Raw genomic sequence first — 15,347 nt, 5'->3', positions numbered from 1 at the left:
CGATTTTAATTAGGTTCTAATCTAATTAGTAGTAAGTATTTTCTTTTTTATTTAATAGTCTCTGACTATCATTAACTAAAGGGTAGAGCTATTCTTTTTTCTAGAGATTCTAGAGAAAGTGAGACAAAGTGAAGCGAAAGAGTTTTCTTTGTATAAGAATTAGGTCTATATCATATCTAAATAGAAGGGAAATCAAAAAGAAGGGAAGTGGGGATTACATTGGATGAATCCTTAAGGAAGACATATCACAAAAGAAACAAAGGCTAAAGTAAGCGCTTCTTGCCTTTGGTTTGAGCAAAACAGATTCTTGTTTCACCGAGGAAAAGAGAGAAGTTCTGGATAAATTGACAATGTCAACTTGAATTGACTAATTCAGTTCCGCCTATTCCACATTAATGGGAGTACATTTATGTTTCTGCTTCACGAATATGATATTTTTTGGACATTTCTAATAATAGCAAGCCTTATTCCTATTTTGGTATTTTGGATTTCAGGACTTTTAGCCCCGGTTAGTGAAGGACCAGAGAAGCTTTCTAGTTATGAATCGGGTATAGAACCCATGGGGGGGGCTTGGTTACAATTCCGAATACGCTATTACATGTTTGCGCTAGTTTTTGTTGTTTTTGATGTGGAAACAGTCTTTCTCTACCCTTGGGCAATGAGTTTCGACGTATTGGGTGTATCCGTTTTTATCGAAGCTTTCATTTTTGTGCTTATCCTAGTTGTTGGTTTAGTTTATGCATGGCGAAAAGGAGCCTTGGAATGGTCTTAACTGAATATTCAGAAAAAAAAAAAAAAGAAGGAAAAGATTCCATTGAGACAATTATGAGTTTGATTGAGTTTCCGTTACTCGACCAAACAAGTTCTAATTCCGTTATTTCAACTACACCAAACGATCTTTCGAATTGGTCAAGACTCTCAAGTTTATGGCCCCTTCTATATGGTACCAGTTGTTGTTTCATTGAATTTGCTTCATTAATAGGCTCACGATTCGACTTTGATCGTTATGGATTGGTACCAAGATCAAGTCCTAGACAAGCGGACCTAATTTTAACAGCTGGTACGGTAACAATGAAAATGGCTCCATCTTTAGTGCGATTATATGAGCAAATGCCTGAACCGAAATACGTCATTGCTATGGGAGCCTGTACTATTACAGGGGGCATGTTCAGTACAGATTCCTATAGTACTGTTCGAGGAGTTGATAAGTTAATTCCTGTGGACGTCTACCTGCCGGGTTGCCCGCCTAAACCAGAGGCTGTTATAGATGCCCTAACAAAACTTCGTAAGAAGATAGCGCGAGAAATAATTGAGGATCGAACTCTATGTCAAAGTCAAAAGAAAAATAGATCTTTTACTACCCGTCACAAACTTTATGTTCGGCGCAGTACTCACACTGGAACTTACGAACAAGAATTGCTCTATCAATCACCATCTACTTTAGATATATCTTCTGAAACTTTTTTCAAATCCAAAAGTTCAGTATCTTCCTACAAATTAGTGAATTAGGAGGGGTTCTTTTGTGCAGAAAAAGAAAGAGCAGTGCAATCTTTCAAACTTGCATTTGAAATGTGAAATATTTATACAAAGGGGGAGAGATCAAGACAATGCAGCAGGGTTGGTTATCTAATTGGCTAGTTAAACATGACGTGGTTCATAGGTCTTTGGGCTTCGATCATCGAGGAGTCGAGACTTTACAAATAAAAGCGGGGGATTGGGATTCCATTGCTGTCATTTTATATGTATATGGTTACAATTATTTACGTTCCCAATGTGCTTATGACGTAGCACCCGGTGGATCTTTAGCTAGCGTGTATCATCTTACGAGAATACAGTATGGTATAGATAACCCAGAAGAGGTATGCATAAAAGTCTTTGCCCAAAAGGATAATCCTAGAATCCCGTCTGTTTTCTGGGTTTGGAGAAGTGCCGATTTTCAAGAACGCGAATCTTATGATATGGTGGGAATTTCTTATGATAATCATCCACGTCTTAAACGTATCTTAATGCCTGAAAGTTGGATAGGCTGGCCCTTACGTAAGGACTATATAACCCCCAATTTCTATGAAATACAAGATGCTCATTGAGTGATAATAAATTCATGTTCACTTATACAACACAATTCCAGATTTTATTCAAGTCAAGGAATATTTTGAGGTTCTGTTCCTAGACGAAACGAAATACTTAGAATATAATATTCTAATTAATTCCTATTATACAAAAAGGTCCAGATAGACTGAACAAAAAGGGCTTCATTTCGATTTTCCAATTTGGAAAATCACATATTTGTTTCCTTCGTATGAACAGAAAAATACAATGACTCAAAGAAGTTCCTACCACGAACTTTGTACCGCGCATATTACTTAGAACAACTAGGAAAGTAGGATAAGCAAGAATAAAAAAAATATTCTTCGGAATAGCGGCATACAAAATTAATAAGAAATGCAAAATGAAGAAAAGGGCACCTAATCTCACCTCTTTCTATACCATAAAGAAAAGAACCAGAGATTTGAACCCTTTTTTATTTTAAAAAGAAAAAGAAGTGTTTAGAGATTTATCTACTTACTCTAGACATTTATCTACTTACTCTAGACTAAGTAGATTTTTAATGAATATTTACCCCAATCCATCTCAAAATATTTGTATCAATATCTATTCGGTAGATCCTTTTTTTCTGTGCCAGGAACCAGATTTGAACTGGTGACACGAGGATTTTCAGTCCTCTGCTCTACCAACTGAGCTATCCTGACCCTTTCTTGTGCATCATCTTAGTAAAGTATTTGCATCTATGTCAATTAAAGGGACTAAAAAATCAATAAAGTATTCCATTCAAAATTAGGAAATGGGGAGGGGTAGTCCTATGCATTGTGGATGGCTTACTTAATAATACTTAAAAAAATCGAATTAATAATCGAGATTCCTTGCCGATACTCTACTCTAATAAATAAAAAAAAGAAATAAAATAAATAAAAAAAAAGAAATCATCTATTTAATGAATAGCATAAGATTCATTGAGTTCTTGTCGCACTCCTTTGTGAAAGAGTAGAATGAGAAAGCTAGTGAATCTTAAACCCATTGATAAAAGAAAAAAAGGATAACAACTATGGTTAGGGAATAAAAGAGGGTTTGGGGATAGAGGGACTTGAACCCTCACGACTTATAAAGTCGACGGATTTTCCTTTTACTAGAAATTTCATTGTTGTCAGTATTGACATGTAGAATGGGACTCTCTCTTTATCCTCGTCCGATTAATCCACTTTTTAAAATATCTCGAAAACAATGAATTGAAGGATTTGATTACTCAATATTCGATTGGAATAGATTCACAATAATTCTAAAAAAATTATGAATTTTCTATTTCATAATCATTCCTAATTTCATTCTAAAAATAAAATAAAGAACCTATATTATAATATGGGTTCTGTGATTAATCGTTATTACTTCGATTCGTTAGAACAGCTTCCATTGAGTCTCTGCACCTATCCTTTTCCTTTGGGTTCTAGTTTGAGAACCACTTGTTTTTTCAAAAAAGTGGATTTGGCTCAGGATTGCCCATTTTTCATTCCAGGGTTTCTCTGAATTTGGAAGTTACCACTTAGCAGGTTTCCATACCAAGGCTCAATACAATCAAGTCCGTAGCGTCTACCGATTTCGCCATATCCCCATTTTACTTTTCTTTGAAACCAGGATTCCTTGTATAATTTAATCCATCTTTTAGTTTTTTTGAATCATTGAATTCATTATTCGACGTAGTCTAGCAACTCATCTCTATTTGAGACACCCCGCTCGCTTATTGCAATTCAGAATTGAATTGATTTTATCGTTGATATATTTGCAATTCAATCGGAATGAATATATCCAAAAGTTTTTATCTCTCCCGCCTCCCTCCTTCCTTTTTAGAGTATTCAAAATCATACTATAACGCTTGATATTCATTCTTTTTTTCTAAGCTGAATTAGAAATTTCATTTGCTATGATTCTATCTTCTCCTTAGTGAACTATTTATCCTTAAATTATTAACAAATAAAAAAAAACAAAATATCTCAAAAATGTATATAATGATCAAATGAAAATGCCAAGAGATTTGCATTTTCTCTTTATTATATTATTCATATATATTCTTCTTTTCTATGTATTAGATTATTCGTCCGAGCCATATCAAATTGAAAATATCTGAAATCAAATTCAATATAGAATTTGGAATAGATTCTATTAGAAAAATCCATTTGCGAATTAGAGAAATAAAAAGAAAGTTCAATAAATTCTATAATCCTATTTAAGAATATCATTTAGTTAAGCATATCAAGCTAACTTTATCTTTATGAAATTCTAGTATTTTTTTCTAAGTGGAACTTCCAATTTAGAACTAGTTAATAACTAAGATTAATAATTAAGATCTGACATTTTACAGATTCCCTATATATATTTTTATTTGTTACACTATTTCTGTTATGTAAGCCCACTTAGCTCAGAGGTTAGAGCATCGCATTTGTAATGCGAGGGTCATCGGTTCAAATCCGATAGTCGGCTTTTTTTCTATCGATGTTCCATGAACAAGAATTTCTCTTTTTCTCCGAATTAAATGGGGAATCCAGGGTCTATTATGTCGTTTTACCTTACAATTTTGCTAGATACAAAGCATAAAAATAAATAATATATATACAAAAAATCCAGATGTTGATGAAATTCCATTTGTTTGTGTTACTCTACTCCATTTTTGTGTTACTTTAGTAGATTTTACTCTGTTTATCCTTTAGTTTAATTCTGTTGAATTTCGCTGTATTCTGTAATGTAAATAGAACGAAATTTATTGTGTAAAATGAAATTTCAATAAAATAAAAAAGGAGTCTTCATGTCCCGTTATCGAGGGCCTCGTTTAAAAAAAATACGCCGTCCTGGGAGCTTTACCAGGACTCACTAGAAAAACGCCTAAATCCGGAAGTAATCAGAAAAAGAAATTCCATTCTGGGAAAAAAGAGCAATATCGTATTCGTCTTCAAGAAAAACAAAATTGTATCCAAAAGTTTTTATCTCTCCCGCCTCCCTCCTTCCTTTTTTAGAGTATTCAAAATCATACTATAACGCTTGATATTCATTCTTTTTTTCTAAGCTGAATTAGAAATTTCATTTGCTATGATTCTATCTTCTCCTTAGTGAACTATTTATCCTTAAATTATTAACAAATAAAAAAAACAAAATATCTCAAAAATGTATATAATGATCAAATGAAAATGCCAAGAGATTTGCATTTTCTCTTTATTATATTATTCATATATATTCTTCTTTTCTATGTATTAGATTATTCGTCCGAGCCATATCAAATTGAAAATATCTGAAATCAAATTCAATATAGAATTTGGAATAGATTCTATTAGAAAAATCCATTTGCGAATTAGAGAAATAAAAAGAAAGTTCAATAAATTCTATAATCCTATTTAAGAATATCATTTAGTTAAGCATATCAAGCTAACTTTATCTTTATGAAATTCTAGTATTTTTTTTCTAAGTGGAACTTCCAATTTAGAACTAGTTAATAACTAAGATTAATAATTAAGATCTGACATTTTACAGATTCCCTATATATATTTTTATTTGTTACACTATTTCTGTTATGTAAGCCCACTTAGCTCAGAGGTTAGAGCATCGCATTTGTAATGCGAGGGTCATCGGTTCAAATCCGATAGTCGGCTTTTTTTTCTATCGATGTTCCATGAACAAGAATTTCTCTTTTTCTCCGAATTAAATGGGGAATCCAGGGTCTATTATGTCGTTTTACCTTACAATTTTGCTAGATACAAAGCATAAAAATAAATAATATATATACAAAAAATCCAGATGTTGATGAAATTCCATTTTTTGTGTTACTCCATTTTTTGTGTTACTTTAGTAGATTTTACTCTGTTTATCCTTTAGTTTAATTCTGTTTGAATTTCGCTGTATTCTGTAATGTAAATAGAACGAAATTTATTGTGTAAAATGAAATTTCAATAAAATAAAAAAGGAGTCTTCATGTCCCGTTATCGAGGGCCTCGTTTAAAAAAAATACGCCGTCTGGGAGCTTTACCAGGACTCACTAGAAAAACGCCTAAATCCGGAAGTAATCAGAAAAAGAAATTCCATTCTGGGAAAAAAGAGCAATATCGTATTCGTCTTCAAGAAAAACAGAAATTGCGTTTTCATTATGGTCTGACAGAACGACAATTACTTAGATATGTACATATCGCTGGAAAAGCAAAAAGATCCACAGGTCAGGTTTTACTACAATTACTTGAAATGCGTTTGGATAATATCCTTTTTCGATTGGGTATGGCTTCAACCATTCCTGGGGCCCGACAATTAGTTAACCATAGACATATTTTAGTTAATGGTCGTATAGTTGATATACCAAGCTTTCGTTGCAAACCCCGAGATATTATTACTACGAAGGATAACCAACGATCAAAACGTTTGGTTCAAAATTATATTGCTTCATCTGATCCGGGCAAATTACCAAAGCATTTGACGGTTGACACATTGCAATATAAAGGACTAGTAAAAAAAATTCTAGATAGGAAGTGGGTCGGTCTCAAAATAAATGAGTTGTTAGTTGTAGAATATTATTCTCGCCAGACTTGAACTTAACGAAAAAAGGAAAGGTTCATAGAATTTTTTTCCCCTTCCCCTTTCCCCGAACTAAATCGACCTAAGGCTCTTAATTCGTATTTTCCCGTTCACCTAGCAGAAATAGATTAACCCTAGGATCCTTTTTTATTTTTTGTTATTTCCTCGATGTGTATTTTACATACCACAGTAATTTGCTATAGATAATTTCTATTAATTAAAGGTATTATTGTTGGAATAAATTGTTATTTAATTTGATACATTGTGATCGCTAACATTGATGAATTAAGAGAAACGGAAAGAGAGGGATTCGAACCCTCGGTAAACAAAAGTCTACATAGCAGTTCCAATGCTACGCCTTGAACCGCTCGGCCATCTCTCCTACATAATCTTATTATGGAAAATAAACTGAGTGAATAGCGAGTTTTCGTATTCCTGCAGTACAGGTACAGCCACAACGGCTCGGGAATTCCATGGCTCTATTGGATTGTATGGAAAAATTCCTTTTCATCTAAGTGGAAGGATCCTGTATTTTTTTACTAGGAATTCCGCTCCCTCGAAAAGTTTTTCTTTGGGGAAAACCAAAATCAAAAGAGAATGGAAGAATTCTTCTTATTCCATAAGAAAATAAAGGAACCCTAGAATTCTATTTGCATAAGGTACATTACGCCATACAATCTAAATATAAAAGGGGTATGGGGCAATTAATTACTTTGAAAACGCGAAATAGCTGATGAGAGAAGTTGTTGTTGAGAAATAGGAAAGTGGAATGAAATCCAGTCTTAGTCAAATATTTCATATCTCTTCTTGTCCAAACAGAAGGAAAAGGAGACAATTTGAGCTGAGCGGAAAATCCATACCTCTCTTATCCATTTAGAGCATATGGATCGATTTATAAGAATCGAATGTTTTGTTTTTATGTTATTTTGTGATAGAATGAAAAGAATTCTATATAGAATGGGTTGGGAATTATGCCTAGATCCCGTATAAATGGAAATTTCATTGATAAGACCTCCTCGATTGTAGCCAATATTTTATTGCAAATAATTCCGACAACCTCCGGGGAAAAAAGGGCATTTACTTATTATAGAGATGGTGCGATTTGACTCTTTTTTTTAGCCCTACCTATATCTCATTCTTACGAGAAAGAGAGAGGGTTCGCATAGAGAGAACAAAATTAGTAAAGGAAACCCGCGCTTGGGGAAGGTGAGGTGAACTAACAATTCCTTCTGTCGTGTATCCTCGATTGATGTGGCCTCAGATGCTTCAATTGTAGATTTGAGTATTGAGCGAAAGGTTACACCTACAGGATAGGTTCTGTATTACAGGCCAATCCGACTCTACTAGTACCAATAGGCAGCATAGGGGAGAAAAGCACTACACCACGAAATAGGAATCAACAAGAGAAAAACTTTGTTAGAAATTAGCCCTTTCCTGATTGGTATCAGGGTTGGGAAGAATGGTTGGGATAACAAACAACCATCAGGTTTGTACTTTGGATACCCTTATAACCATCAAAGGTCGTTGAAGTGGCTAATTCCTCTAAATAGGAGGCGTTGAGAACAAAGAAATTCTTGGAGCTATCGTTTTCCTCTAGCATTAATATAATTCATTGGTGTTAAGAAAAACCTCTTGGGGGAAGGTTGGCTAGAGATTTCTTGGAAAAATACCAGCCCCCTTCGGTCCATAATGAGATGGGACTAATTCTATTTTTATTCTATAGATTTTTCGCTTAGTACTATGTATAGAAGGGAGAAGCCGTATGAGAGTATAGAAGGGAGAAGCCGTATGAGATGAAAACCTCATGTACGGTTTTGGAACGGAGATTTTTTGAATAGAATGAACGACCGTAACGGATGTTGGCTCAATCCGAAGGAAATTATGCGGAAGCTTTGCAGAATTATTATGAAGCTACGCGACTAGAAATTGATCCCTATGATCGAAGTTATATACTATATAACATAGGCCTTATACACACAAGCAATGGAGAGCATACAAAGGCTTTGGAATATTATTTCTGGGCGCTAGAATGAAACCCCTTCTTACTAGCAAGCTTTTAATAATATGGCCATGATCTATCATTTACGTGTGACTATCTCCACTATAGAAAGAAAAAAAGAAAGGAGGAAGTTTTCTAGTAATACTAGAAAAGAGGGCTTTCTACATAGGGATTGTCAAAACAACGATTTTACCCTATGAGCTGTAGGAAGGAAGGACACTTCATGAGAATCAAAATAGGAAGAAAGTAGAACCTATACTACTATTCTATGGATAAAGCTAAATTGATAGAGAAAACACCATAAAGATCAATTAGTGAGCGACTAGGGTCGATACAACTAAAAGAACTGCTTCATTATACTGATGATATGGGACAAAATTTAGGAATCCGCTGATGTCATAAAGCCTATCCACTAAGGGATTAAGCAGCGGTGTAGTATTAGATCCCAAAGATAGTAAGTTCTTTTTTCTTTCTTATGGAAAAAGGTCTTTTTCCAGGATTCTATAGAAATTTCATATATGAAAGAAACGAAACTGAGATAGTTACCTTTCAGAAAATTCGAACGAAGGGAAGGATATAGGTCTATCTATGCTTCATTCTTCTGAAGGTGGGAGAAAAGATCAAACTGATTATTGATCAAAATTAGGGTTTGAAACTTAGGTAATTAACTTCTTCTGCTTAACCCAAGAAGAAATTGGATTGATTTTTGAGAAATCGAATTCAGTTAATATAGGGGAAATTCAGATAGCAATTTATGAGCCGTATGAGGTAGGAAACTCTCAAGTACGGTTCTAGGGAAAGGAACTGCCTATTCCGACCGAGGAGAACAGGCCATTCTACAGGGCGATTCGGAAATTGCGGAAGCTTGGTTTGATCAAGCTGCTGAGTATTGGAAACAAGCTATAGCGCTTACTCCAGGAAATTATATTGAAGCACAGAACTGGTTAAAGATTACGAAGCGCTTTGAATTTGAATAAGACCACTCTCCATTTTCATAAAAAGGGTGGTTTGGTTGAAGATCAAATCAAGAATTTCATTATATCCCTTTCTTCTACCTTCAATTTTATATCATATTTCATAAGGATAAACAATAGGGATAGGCTCTGGAACAGAAGTAATAAAGTACATAAAAGTCGGCAATCTAAATATTCCTACCTAATATATCAGGACGGTCTTATTAATAATTCTAATGAGTTATCTTGGAATTTGGAATCGAATCAAAAAAATCTATATTATGCTCACTCAAGGAAAGTAGATGTAGATAGGGGCTTATACCCTCAGAAAAAAATACACTAGCTTCTTAAATTAAAACGTAAAAAAGATTTTTTGTTATGTCGGGAAATAATTTTCCAGAATAACCAATGTCCGTTAGGCACCTAATCCTTATGTCATAATAGATCCGAACACTTGCCTCAGGATTGACTTCAATATATAATTGCTCCAGTGAATAACTAAAAAAAGTAGAAGGACTGGTAGATAGTAAAGAAAAGGACTAATCATAATATCTATCTTAAAAGATTCCATAAAAAGACAGTTGGCGGGTCTCTTTGTATGTCTTGTCCTAAAAGAGGAGGACTTAATGATTATTCAGTCCGTCTGAAATCAGAAGTTAAAATTGCTTGTGGATAGGGATCCTGTAAAAACATCTTTTGAGGAATGGGCCAGACCCGGGCATTTCTCAAGAACAATAGCTAAGGGCCCTGACACTACCACTTGGATCTGGAACCTACATGCTGATGCTCACTGATTTCGATAGTCATACCGATGATTTGGAGGAGATCTCCTGAAAAGTCTTTAGTGCTCATTTCGGCCAACTCTCCATTATCTTTCTTTGGTTGAGTGGCATGTACTTCCACAGGTGCCCTGTTTTTTCCAATTATGAAGCATGGCTAAGTGATCCTACTCACATTGGACCCTAGTGCTCAGGTAGTTTGGCCAATAGTAGGACAAGAAATTTTGAACTGGTGATGTAGGCGGGGGTTTCTGAGGAATCCAAATAACCTCTGGTTTTTTTCAGATTTGGCGAGCATCCGGAATAACTAGTGAATTACAACTCTATTGTACCTGCAATTGGTTATTGATTTTTGCATCAGTTAATGCTTTTTGCTGGTTGGTTCCATTATCACAAAGCCAGCTCCCGAAATTGGCCTGGTTCCTAAGATGTAGAATCCATGTTGAATCACCACTTAGCGGGGTTATTAGGACTTGGGTCTCTTTCTTGGGCGGGACACCAAATCCATGTATCTTTACCGATTAACCAATTTCTCGACGCTGGGGTTGATCCTAAAGAGATACCACTTCCTCATGAATGTATCTTGAATCGATGACCTTTTGGCTCAACTTTATCCTAGTTTTGCTGAAGGAGCAACCCCCTTTTTCACCTTGAATTGGTCCAAATATGCGGAATTTCTTAGTTTTCAGCGGAGGACTAGATCCAATAACCGGTGGTCTATGGTTGAGCGATATTGCACACCATCATTTAGCTATTGCTATTCTTTTCCTGATCGCTTGGTCATATGTATAGGACCAATTGGGGTATTGGTCATGGACTTAAAGATATTTTGGAGGCTCATAAGGGCCCAGTTTACTAGGACAAGGCCATAAAGGTCTCTATGAAATCCTAACAACGTCATGGCATGCTCAATTATCTCTTAACCTAGCTATGCTAGGCTCTACAACTATTGTTGTAGCTCATCATATGTACTCTATGCCCCCCTATCCATACCTAGCTACTGACTATGGTACACAACTTTCCTTGTTCACACACCACATGTGGATTGGCGGATTTCTAATAGTTGGTGCTGCTGCACATGCAGCCATTTTTATGGTAAGAGACTATGATCCAACTACTCGATACAACGATCTATTAGATCGCGTCCTTAGACACCGCGAATGCAATCATATTCCCACCTTAACTGGGTATGTATATTTCTGGGTTTTCATAGTTTTGGCTTGTACATTCATAATTGATACCATGAGTGCTTTAGGCCAGTCCCCAAGATATGTTTTCAGGATACCGCCATACAATTACAACCCATCTTTGCTCAATGGATACAAAATATCCATGCTGGCGCGCCTAGGCGTAACAGCTCCTGGTGCAACAACAAGTACCAGCTTAACGTGGGGAGGCGGCGAGTTAGTAGCTGTAGGCGGCAAAGTAGCTTTGTTACCTATTCCATTAGGAACCGCAGATTTTTTAGTCCATCACATTCACGCATTTACCATCCATGTGACTGTATTAATACTTTTGAAAGGTGTTTTATTTGCTCGCAGTTCCCGTCTGATACCTGATAAAGCAAATCTTGGCTTTCGCTTCCCTTGCGACGGACCTGGGCGAGGGGGAACATGTCAAGTATCCGCCTGGGATCATGTTTTCTTAGGTCTATTCTGGATGTACAATTCTATTTCGGTAGTCATTTTCCATTTCAGTTGGAAAATGCAGTCGGATGTTTGGGGTACTATAAGTGATCAAGGGATAGTAACTCATATCACAGGGGGAAACTTTGCGCAGAGTTCCATTACGATTAATGGTTGGCTTCGAGATTTCTTGTGGGCACAGGCATCCCAAGTAATTCAGTCTTATGGTTCTTCATTATCTGCATATGGTCTTTTTTTCTTAGGCGCTCATTTTGTCTAGGGCTATCAGTTTAATGTTTTTATTCAGCGGCCGTGGTTATTGGCAATGAACTCATTGAATCTATCAGTTTGGGCTCATAACAAATTAAAAGTTGCTCCTGCTACTCAGCCTAGAGCCTTGAGCATTATACAAGGACGTGCTGTAGGAGTAACCCATTACCTTCTGGGTGGAATTGCCACAACATGGGCATTCTTCTTAGCGAGAATTATTGCAGTAGGATAGTGGCTAGGAGGATTTGCAAGGCATTATTGAATTAAGATTTCCTAGGTTTAGCCAAGGCTTAGCTCAGGACCCCACTACTCGTCGTATTTGGTTTGGTATTAGCTACCGCACATGATTTCGAAAGTCATGATGATATTACTGAGGAATGTCTTTATCAGAACATTTTTGCTTCTCACTTTGGGCAGTTAGCAATAATCTTTCTATGGACGTCCAGGAAATCTAGTTTCATGTAGATTGGCAAGGAAATTTTGAATCATGGATACAGGATCCTTTACACGTAAGACCTATTGCTCATGCCATTTGGGATCCTCATTTTGGGCATCCCGCCGTGGAAGCCTTTACTCGAGGAGGTGCCATCGGTCTAGTGAATATCGCTTATTCTAGGGTTTATCAGTGGTGGTATACAATTGGATTACGCACCAATGAAGATCTTTATACTAGAGCTCTTTTTCTATTATTTCTTTCTATGCTATCCTTAATAGGGGGTTGGTTACATCTACAACCCAAATGGAAGCCAAGCCTTTCATGGTTCAAAAATGTCGAATCTTGTTTGAATCATCATTTGTCAGGACTTTTCGGAGTAAGTTCTTTGGCTTGGACAGGACATTTAGTTCATGTTGCTATTCCTAGATCCAGGGGGGAGTACGTTTGATGGAATAATTTCTTAGACGTATTACCCTATCCCTAGGGGTTGGGTCCCCTTCTAATGGGTCAGTGGAATCTTTATGCCCAAAATCCTGATTTGAGTAATCATTTATTTGGTACCACTCAAGGAGCGGGAATTGCCATTCTGACCCTTCTTGGGGGATTCCATCCACAAACACAAAGTTTGTGGCTGACTGATATTGCTCATCATCATTTAGCTATTGCATTTATTTTTCTCATTGCCAGTCATATGTATTGAACTAACTTCGAAATTGGGCACAATATCAAAGATCTTTTAGAAGCACATACTCCTTCGGGGGTCAATTAGGACATGGGCATAAAGGCCTTTATGATACAATCAATAATTCGATTCATTTTCAATTAGGCCTTGCTCTAGCTTCCTTAAGGGTTATTACATCCTTAGTAGCTCAACATATGTACTCTTTACCCGCTTATGCATTCATAGCACAAGACTTTACTACTCAAGCTGCTTTATATACTCATCACCAATACATTGCAGGGTTCATCATGACAGGGGCTTTTGCTCATGGAGCTATTTTTTCATTAGGGATTACAATCCAGAACAGAATGAAGATAATGTATTGGCAAGAATGTTAGACCATAAGGAAGATATCATATCTCATTTAAGTTGGGCTAGTCTCTTCCTAGGATTCCATACCTTGGGCCTTTATGTTCTTAACGATGTTATGCTTGCTTTTGGTACTCTAGAAAAGCAAATCTTGATCGAACCTATATTTGCCAAATGGATACAATATGCTCATGGTAAGATGACATATGGGTTTGATATACTCTTATCTTCAATGAATGGCCCCGCTTTCAATGCAGGTCGAAACATATGGTTGCCCGGATGGTTGAATGCTGTTAATGAAAATAGTAATTCACTTTTCTTAACAATAGGACCTTGGGATTTCTTGGTTCATCATGCTATTGCTCTAGGTTTGCATACAACTACATTGATTTTAGTAAAGGGTGCTTTAGATGCACGTGGTTCCAAATTAATGCCTGGATAAAAAGGATTTTAGGTATAGTTTTCCTTGCGACGACCCAGGGCGCGGCGGTACTTGTGATATTTTTGCTTGGGACACATTTTATTTGGCAATTTTCTGGATGTTAAATACTATTGGATGGGTTACTTTTTATTAGCATTGGAAACACATTACATTATGGTAGGGCAACGTTTCACAATTTAATGAATCCTCCACTTATTTGATGGGATGGTTAAGAGATTACCTATGGTTAAACTCTTCACAACTTATTAATGGATATAATCCTTTTAGGAGGAATAGTTTATTAGTATGGGCTTGGATGTTCTTATTTGGACATCTTGTTTGGGCTATAGGATTTATGTTCTTAATTTCCTAGCATGGATATTGGCAGGAATTAATTGAGACTTTAGCATGGGCTCATGAACGCACACCTTTGGCTAATTTAATTCACTGGAGAGATAAGCCCATGTCTCTTTCCATTGTGCAAGCAAGATTTGTTGGATTAGCCCACTTTTCTGTGGGTTATATATTCACTTATGCAACTTTCTTGATTGCCTCAACATCAGGCAAGTTTGGTTAATTTAGTTATTTTTTGTACTATATCAGAACCCAGTTCATAACTCTTGATGGAGAGGGAGGATCCATCCTTTTTAGATTTTTCTATTTATTTTTCTATCTAGGATTAGAACCATATACTTGGTAATAAGAGGAACGACACATTATGGCAAAAAAAAGTTTGATTCAGAGGGAGACGAAGCGGCATAAATTCGAACAAAAAATATCATTTGATTCGTCGATCCTCAAAAAAAAGATAAGAAGCAAAGTTTCCCCTTTGAGTTTGAGCAAAAAAACAAAAAAACAAGAAAAAATGCAATCCCTACCACGTAATAGTGCACCTACACGCCTTCATCGACGTTGTTTTTAATCGGAAGACCTAGAGCTAACTATTGAGACTTTGGGCTATCTGAACACATACTTCGAGAAATGGGTTTATGCATGTTTGTTACTAGGTGCAACAAGATCTAGCTGGTAAGGATAAAATACCCTTTCTTTTATATTTGTATGGTTTTCTCGAATTGATGATCATAGAAGAGCCCTCTTTACCATTCATGCCATTTGGATAAGTATAGCTACCTCTATAAAAATGACAAATTACATATGCTTATTTTAGCAAAAATAGTTTAGCATAGTGAAGAGTGTCGAGCAACAGATTTAATATTTTTCTTACTTTCCTCCT

General features: G+C 36.0%; 4 non-coding genes across 4 annotated transcripts; 2 read left to right on the top strand and 2 right to left on the bottom strand.

Annotated features, from left to right (window-relative positions):
- Nucleotides 1–2,677: 2,677 nt before the first annotated feature.
- TRNAF-GAA (transfer RNA phenylalanine (anticodon GAA)) lies at nucleotides 2,678–2,750 on the bottom strand. Its single transcript has one exon. It is a non-coding gene; the product is annotated as a tRNA-Phe (tRNA).
- A 1,707-nt stretch (nucleotides 2,751–4,457) lies between these two features.
- Nucleotides 4,458–4,530, top strand: TRNAT-UGU (transfer RNA threonine (anticodon UGU)). Its single transcript has one exon. It is a non-coding gene; the product is annotated as a tRNA-Thr (tRNA).
- A 1,087-nt stretch (nucleotides 4,531–5,617) lies between these two features.
- On the top strand, nucleotides 5,618–5,690 carry TRNAT-UGU (transfer RNA threonine (anticodon UGU)). Its single transcript has one exon. It is a non-coding gene; the product is annotated as a tRNA-Thr (tRNA).
- A 1,205-nt stretch (nucleotides 5,691–6,895) lies between these two features.
- Nucleotides 6,896–6,982, bottom strand: TRNAS-GGA (transfer RNA serine (anticodon GGA)). The gene has a single exon. It is a non-coding gene; the product is annotated as a tRNA-Ser (tRNA).
- Nucleotides 6,983–15,347: the final 8,365 nt, after the last annotated feature.

Source organism: Miscanthus floridulus, chromosome 3 (assembly GCF_019320115.1).
Source record: "Miscanthus floridulus cultivar M001 chromosome 3, ASM1932011v1, whole genome shotgun sequence".
Taxonomy (NCBI): Eukaryota; Viridiplantae; Streptophyta; class Magnoliopsida; order Poales; family Poaceae; genus Miscanthus; species Miscanthus floridulus.
This window is presented reverse-complemented; position numbering and strand designations above follow the sequence as displayed.